Source organism: Alligator sinensis, unplaced genomic scaffold (assembly GCF_000455745.1).
Source record: "Alligator sinensis unplaced genomic scaffold, ASM45574v1 scaffold798_1, whole genome shotgun sequence".
NCBI lineage: Eukaryota > Metazoa > Chordata > Crocodylia > Alligatoridae > Alligator > Alligator sinensis.
In genome coordinates, this window is record NW_005842138.1 from 414,767 (window position 1) to 423,510 (window position 8,744).

The following is an 8,744-nucleotide window of genomic DNA, read 5'->3' on the forward strand; positions in this document are numbered from 1 at the left end:
TTGAGGTTCAATCTCCTGGGTTTCCTTTTATGTTCTCAAAGTCAAAGAATTTCATAAGCCACTTTGGAAACCAGGTCCCTGTTTTAGGCATCTAGTGGTGATATTTTTCAAAAGCACAAAAATAATAAAATGGTCCCACTGCCCATCAGTGAGATTTGCATTTCAAAATCACTTAGGTGCTTTGGAAGAATCTTAATTTACTTTAGGCAAATTAAGTAAATAAGTCAGCTCAGAGGATTTTGGGGGAAAATCATGTCACAAAAGGGGCTTGTGAATGTTGAAGCTTAGCTGATGAGATAGTTCTGACAGGCATTCCAAACTCCCTGGCTCTGGATATTTAAGAAAGAGGGTTCCTTGAAACCAATGCACAAGTCCTTTTGGCTGATTGCTCTCAACTTAATTTCTTCTGCTTTTCATGGAAAACATGCAGTAAGAATTGAAAGTATTGAAAGAGAATTTTCAACATTATAGCTGACTGTGTCCACAAAACAAAGCCCCAATAAAATTCTGTTAAAGGACGTGATCATTTCATTTTGACAAACTGAAACTAGAAGTCCCATTATGCTATTAAATCCCACTGTTTGCATAGATTCCCTGTTAGGAGACACACAATTAGAGAATCCTCGTTATCATTATTTATATGGTATCTAAAATGAACATTTGAAAAAAATAAAAGTCATAATCCTGGTCCCAAAGAATTTATCAATAAATAAAAAGGAGAGAAAGGAAGAAAGGGAACGGGGTTAATGTTATAACAACTTAAGTATATCATGTCTAAGCTTTGCTATTTTCTTTTTTTAATAAAACAAGTGACAGAATGTGTAAGAACTCAGAAGTGTCATACTAGGTCAGACTAATGATACATTTAGGCCAATATACTGTCTTTGATAGTGACAAGTAGCAGGTGCTTTAGAGGGAGGGAATGTGAACTGGATGTGTCTGGATTGATCCGTCTCCTGCACTACTCTCATCATTGGTTTAGGGATGTCAAAGGATATATTCCCAATTGTTCTGTTTACTAGATCTAAGTGAACTTGTCCTCTGAATTTGTCTAATCACTTTTTAAAAGATGGTTGTACTATCTGCTTATACAACCACTTGTGGCAATTGTCACAACCCAATTAAATTGTGCCCATGCCACTGAGCAAGAGATACCATTCAAATCATCCTCATTTTGACGATTAAGGGTTAAAAGACATCCCTGCCAAAAATTCCTTGAAACAAAAGGCGGCCGGAGTACTGTAGATAATTGGTCAGCTGAAATAAAATGCTAGGGGAAACTATATATAATTGGTCAAAGATAAGCATAAGCTCCTCACACGTAGCACACATGTAACAGGTAGAGAAACCTAACCCACTACCTTGTAACTTGAGGAGACAAAGAGCTGCCACCTGCCAAAAATTAAAGATTCCATATAACGGTTCACGATTGGGCATCTCTGTCAAACACCTCTGCCTATAAATAGTTTAACGGTTTCTGCCCAAGTCGGAGAGCTCTGGGGATCTCACAGGAAACACCTGTGCTTGTCACCAGAGAATTGGGAAATTGATCAATTCCCAATCAATCACCCCGTCAGCGTAAAATATTGACGTAGAAAGTCTTGCAAGCTCGACCGTTCGTTCCGGCGCCACGTCCGTCATTATCCCATTGTAACCTGACTGCGTGCGTGTACTCGACTCTGTAACCGAAGTTATATGCGTATACTCAACTCTGTAACCGAAGCTGTAACGGAACAAAGGCTCGCCTGCGTCGTCCATCACTATCTAGGCGACGTAAGTAAACAAACTCCTGTAACCTACACGTGTCTGTGCCTGGTTAATTCCACTCCATCCATCACTACCCGCCTGCCGAGCTCTAAATCTTAACACTCCGGTGTGAGTCAGGCGGCTGCCGGCGGCTGCTCTGATTCACGACAGCAATGAGTTCCGCAAGTTAACCATGCACTGTGCAAAACAGTACTCCTTGTTTATTTTAAACCTGCCTCAGGATAATTTCAATGATCCCCCTAATTCTTGTATTCTGGGACTTGAATAACTGTTCTTTATTCACTTTATGTGCACCCTTCATCTCTACCTTTTCTTGTACAAATTGAACAGTCTTAGCCTTTTCAGTTTCTCCTGATATGAAAGCTGCTCTTTACCCTGATCATCTTTGTTGTCCTTCTCTGTATCTTTTAATTCCACTACATCCTTTTTAGTGCATGCAGCACTCAAGATTTGCTGCATCACAGATTTATAGAGTGGCATAATGAGGTTTTCTTTTTTGTCTTCAGTTCCCTTCTTCATAATTCCCAACATTTTATTGGCTTTTTTGGTTATCACTGCACACTAAGCTGATGTTTTTAGAGAATTATCTACAGTGGCATAAAGGTCCCTTTCCTGAGGCTAGGGACAGACATTCAAAAAGCCTGAGCCTAGATTGTTTCAATCTTTGCAGGTTAGTCTAACCTGGCTAGGCTAAATCAGTTTGTAACTGACAGACATCCCAGGAATGCAGGCTCGTGTTTCCAGTGGCTCAGTCTAGAAGCTGAGGGGGGTCACTAGAGTAGCCCTCCCTTTCCTTCCACAGTACTGAGTTGAGGGGGCTGTGGCCAGGCCCTGGCAGGATTAGCCCCCCCCCCCCGCCCCCGCAAATAACAGAGCATTTATCAGCTCTGTTATCAGCATTTAATACCCTATGAGAAAACAAACAGCCTCTCTCATTAGTTCAAGATCTTCTTAAACAAAGAAGGAATTGAGGGACATTACCAGCTAAGCTGTTGATTAGTTCCAAAAAGCCCTAAGCCAACACTGCTGTCTGCCAGAGCATGGACCACGGTCAGCATGTGGTCTGCTACCTAATGCTGAGGTGTCCATGTAAGGCAGAGGGGACAGGGGATCCCTGCTTAGCAGGGAGTGGTGAGGGGAAGGGAGAGCAAGAGGAAACCAGGCAGACATTGCTGTGCCTGCAAGTCCCTGCTGGAGCTGCAAGCAGGGAGCAGAGGGGAGGAGCCATACCTGCTGTGGAGCAGAGAGCCCCACCCAGCCCAGAGAACATACTGGGATGCTAGGGAAGTCTGATTTAACTTAAACCAGTGAAGGGTTTGGGACAGACATTGCATAAAATGGTTTGACCCATATCAGTTAAGTCTGATACTACTTTCAAAGAAGTTTATCTCAAACTGGTTTCAGCCATTTTCAAACTGGTTTCTGTGCACGGAATGTCTGTTCTGTTACAGGTTTCAACCAGTTTCTGATCACTTAAACTAATTTATGTGTAATGTCTGTCCCTAGCCTGAGTGCTAATGGCTAGTTCATAGTTTAGCAGTACACATGTATAGCTGAGGTTATATTTCTCCATGTGCATTATTTTGCACTTGACAACATTGAAATTTATCTGTCTTTAACATTCATTCTCTGCTTCCTGAGTGCTTGAGTTATGATCACATGCTCTAGACTGCCATTAAAGAAGGGTCAGGAGGGCATATGTCTAATACTTCCTTTGTAACTTTTGTCAATATTGGTTAGATTACTGGCAAGGCCAGGACCACAGGTATAAAGACTGAGGTAATATAAACAACAAAAAAAGACATCTTTATCTACAAATTTTTGTGAGGAAAAGGTTCGTGTGCCTGATAGGACTCTAAGGGTTAACCAAATATTTACCTTTTGAATTGCTTCTGAATAGCACTGGAAAGAGGAGCTGGAATGCAGAGACACCTGTAATCCATCCAGATTTGCAAATACCTCTGGATATGGGTATAGTAGGCAACACTTCTTCACAAGCATTTTCTATAGAATCAAAATCCTGATAATTTTGCTATTGATTTCAGTTGATCCAGGATTTTACTTCCAGTGCTTGCTGAGATTCTAGTTGATCTAACCTGGGAAAGGGAGATGATCATTTTTCCCATTATGTTTCCAAGAAATTCTAAGACATTTTACAGAAAAAAAAATTATGCCTGAGATAAGAAGCAGTACATCAGCAACTAAAATATTGTGTAAGGAAACAAATATTCTCACCTTTTTGGACCAGAGTGTGTAAATAAACTTGAATAAAATCTTTGGTGACAATAGGCCAAACATACCTTCCACTGACATTTCTTTCCTGGATTTTCTGTAGTTTGGACATTTAGGGCTGTTTAGAAAAGCGTTTTCTTGGGTTCTTTTTTTTTTTTTTTTTACAAAAAATCCCATTTTTAAGTAAACCATGTAACTGTTTCCATGGCAGTTTTCTTTATGTATAATAATCCTAGTGGAAAAAACCAAAGGAGCATAACAGGACTTTACGAGTCAGGATTTATCTTCAAGCTCATAGTTGTATACCCTGTAATAAGAGAGGGCTATTTTTAAAAGGAAGCTGGACAATTTTAATTTTTCAAGTAAAATACTAAAAAAGTCACTTTTTTGTTGACCTGCTTACTTAGTTTTCACAAAGTGGCAATTTAAAAGTGCTAACTTCAAGGAGGTTCAGTACAAAACCCATACATATGCTTGCATATTATGAAGTACTTGATAGTGAAGTGTAAGGACAAAGGCTGTATCAGCATGAATTTATGGTGGATCCATTAGGCATGTCATCCAAAAGTAATATAAAAAACATCTTTCTCATTCTACATCTCACTGTATATTGCTTTTGCAGAATAATTAAAGTCTTTTTAGAGCTTTAAAAATTAAACAACTCATATCTGTTCCTTTAAAAAACCCTATAGAGCCAAGTTGTCTTAGTTAAAATGAACTTTAAAAATATGACGTATAAAAACCTGTAAACATATTTTTTCCTATAATTGGTTATTTTAGATGCCCAAGATTTCATGAACTAACACAAAATGGCTGTCTAGATGTAATATACACATATAATAGACGGATTAATTCCATTTTTGTTTCAACACAAAGGAGGCACTTTTAGCCATGGTGAACTGCAAGACCATGGATCAGTTCTTGGTTCATGACAACATTTTTAACTCTGGTTACCAGAGTAGTTTAATTTTCAAATTGCTGCTTTTCCTTCAGCCACATGTAGCAGGACCTGTCTTCCCCCCAGCCACCCTTTCCTTTTTTTACTATAAAGAACAATATTATGAAGAAATTAAATATAGCCAGAGGTTTGAAATATTAGCTGTAGCACTGGTAGAAGTTAATGGGCAGAGTGCACATGAGAGGAGCAAAGGTAAGGCTTGAATTGGAAAAGGAGTAATGGGTGACTGACTACTCCCATTTTTGCCAGCTGCTGCTGGCTAAGGGTGTCTTGAATAACACCATGCATTTTGGGGGTTTCTAATCTGAGCAGTCATCAAAAATGTAAAGTCAATGACATTTATTCCATAGTGTTACAGTTTGTTTCTTGGTTCTTTGGATTTTTCTTTGTTTGCAAAGGTAAATTGATATATCCTATGCATGTTTGAGTCACACATTGAATTAATATTGATGCATATTGTTTGTGTGTGAAAGACTAAGGAAAGAAAGAAAATGCTAGTGTTTGCAGATTCTGACATTACATTAAAAGCTTGCTTCTCCTTTCCCGTGATAAACCTATAAAGCAACAAGAATCAAGACAGAGCAGATGATTTATGCAGCTGTTACAGCAGTGCTTCAATCACATTTATTCCTCATTTTACAGCAATTCACATGTGGATAACATTGAGATTTACATGCTGAACTGCCAGGTTTTTAGGAGTTTTTTCGACTTATGAATATCTAATATGAATTGAAGACCTCTCCAAAAATGTAATTATTTTTTCTGCCAAATGATAGATTAAGTAGACAGTATCTTATTACAAACTTGATATAGCAGTTCAAATAACAATTTTAACTGCTTTAATTCATTTGTTTTTGCTTCCAAATTTGGCAAGCTGCTTTGCAGAGATTCTTAGAAAATAAAAAATGTGAAAAATTAAATAGGAAAAACAGCCTAGTAATAAAGTAGCTAAGATTAGACTGAAGTCATTATAGAGTCACAGTAAGCTTCTCTACTGAAAATTCAGAGTGATAAAAAACAAAAGTTGATTTTTCTCCCCCTTTGGTTAAAATGCAACATATGCATCAGTCAAAATTGTTTATGTCTACCTCACGGAAATCATCATCTAAAAAACAATGAGTTACTCTTCTGAAAAAAGTAAGCAGGATTTGTCTTCGTATTTACAAGGGTATGTTGTTTATTGTGTTGCTTTTAACTTGTTTTAAAAATGCTTTCACAAGATGTAGGATGAACAAATTCTAAATCCTTCCATATCTAGGCAGTTACATACATTTGTTAGTTATATTCAAAGCTAGAGTAAATCAGCAGAGCACCACTGCCATTAATGGAGTTATATTGATTTACACCATCTGATAATGTAGTCCAAGGCACTTGTACAGGATAAAAATGTCAGATGGTGATCTAAGCAAATATAAATTGCCAGAGTAAAGATGTTGACTGAAAGGTGTACTCTTTCAGTGACCACTGCCTTCAATAAAATTCTAAAATCAAAAGCTACCTGCCATATTTCAGACTAGTCACTGCTAACCTGTGGTTATTCATCATGGATTCTAGAAGTCACTGAGATCTGTTCCTGCTGTTTTCATGAGCTGAGGTTTTGAGGTTATATTATACATTCTGATAAAACAATTACTCTACTCTTCCTTATTTTTCCAGAAGGACTTGAAATCACTTGCTAAAGCTAGGATATGGATGATGTAAAAATTACCCCTAAATATGCATGAATCCATCAAAAGTGTATTTTTTTAAATAGACAACTGAGCATTGTAAGATGGAACCAAAATTCATTTTTCTAATGAACACTAGCATGTTACATCTGCATTGCTGAATTTCAGTCAATATCTGAATGGCTTGAATAGTGCTCTATAAAGTAGGAACATCACAAATCTTGCTGCAAACCTGCAACTGTTTAATATTGACTGAGCAAACTCCACTAATCATTGCTACACATTGGAATGGCCTTACATATGTGAGGCAAATAAGTGCTATCCTCCATTTCATAGATGGCAGTGGCATAAAAAACAGAGCTGGTGTCTGGGGAAAACCCTGCAGGGGAGCATGTGGGAGGCAGGTTCTGCGAGTAGGGGCAGAGGGCTGTGGGTTTTGAAAGTGAGGGGTGGCAGTTCCAAGAGCAGTGGCAGGAGGGGCAGCAATCTTACCCAAACTGGGAACTCCAAAACAGTCCCCAGCTGAGCAGCTGCTCGTGCCACTGCCACTGCCACATGCTTCACCCACCCTGGCTGTTGCTCTCAAAGCCACAGCAGCAGTCATTGCTGGAGACTGTTTTGGAGTTCTTGACATGGGTATGCTGCCAGGGCATGGACTCTGCAGGAGTGGGAGGTGATTCTGCTGCTACTCCTAACTTGGCACCCTAGGCAGGTGCTCCTCTCACCCATCCCTAGTTATGCTGTTGATAGAGGAAGTAAGCATGTAGTTACATGTTACAGTTAGCATGTGCTTCTTCTCAGGACAGGGCTAGATTAACACAAAGGCAAACTAGGTACATGCCTATAGCGCTAAGTAAAGAAGGGGCCAAGTTGTACTTGTTTTATGTATTATAATTATTGAGTGAAAAATAATAATATAAATGTACAGTATTAAGTAGGGCCCCACAAGTTTGTTTGCCTAAGGTCCACTAAAGGGTTAATCTGGCCCTGCTCAGGAATGTTAGTTAGGTGGTATTAAAGTGAGCACATGCTATGAGCAGGTGCATGTTCACACTCTCTCTAACATGCAGTGCTCAGACCTGCAATTAGGGAGCTGGATAGCAGGGGGGTGGTTAGGAGCTACCAAATCTGCTCCATGCCTGCCCACCTTGCCAGCTCCCTACTGGCAGTATAGGCTCCAGGATTGGAACCCTGCTGGCCCAGATTGATCCCCTGCCAGCCCTGCTGGTGCAGATCAGGCTCCACCAACCTGCATCAGATGTTGCTGCCCCTTCTATGCCCCCTCCCTCCCCAGGGAGGTCCTGCTACTCCCACCACCCTGGATCATATCCTGCCAGCCCTGACCAATTCCCACCAGCCTAGACTGAGATCCACTGCCCCCCACCAGCCTGGATCAGACCTCCACTTACCCAGACCTCCCCCCACTTCATGCTCTCCCCTGGCTCCAGGCTCCCCACTCACCTGCAGGGAAGCAGAGGGCTGGGCTTGAAAGAGTGGTGGCAGCAGCCAAGTGGGTTTTTCCTCTCTGCTTGCTCCCAGAGAGGAACACCCAGAGGCTGGACTCAGAGCAGCAGTGGTGGCTGGATGGGAGAGTTTTCCCTCTCTTCCTGTTTCCAGGTTCCCTGCAGCTGGTGTCATCCCTCACACACCTGGATCCAGCCCCTGCTGTGCCCCATGGCTGACTGCTCATGCACCAGGCCCTAAACAACTGGTGGGCAGCTCCCCAGGGGGGAAAGGGGAGTTGGAGGGAGACCGTGGGAGATGGGTGAGGATCTGCTGGGCAGCCATGTGGTATGGGGAGAGAGTGCAAGCTGGATCTGGGTGCATGGGGACAATGTAGGCTGGAGGGAGCAGACAGAGAGGGTGAACCCCCCTCTCCCCCACTGCTCAGTTTCAGCCCCAGTGCTAACTGGATGGGCTTCACCATATGGTTCTGAACCCGCTTCCCCCCTCCTTGCTGCCTCTCTCCCTGTCCCCTCCCCCTTACTCTTCTTCCAGCACAGGGAAGTGCTGGGCAGTAGGGATCGATCTGGGCACAAGAGGAGCTGCCAGGTTTGCTTGCCCCCCTCCTTCAGCTGCCCAGCAACTCCCCACCTACCCGCCCCCTCCCCCCGGCACCC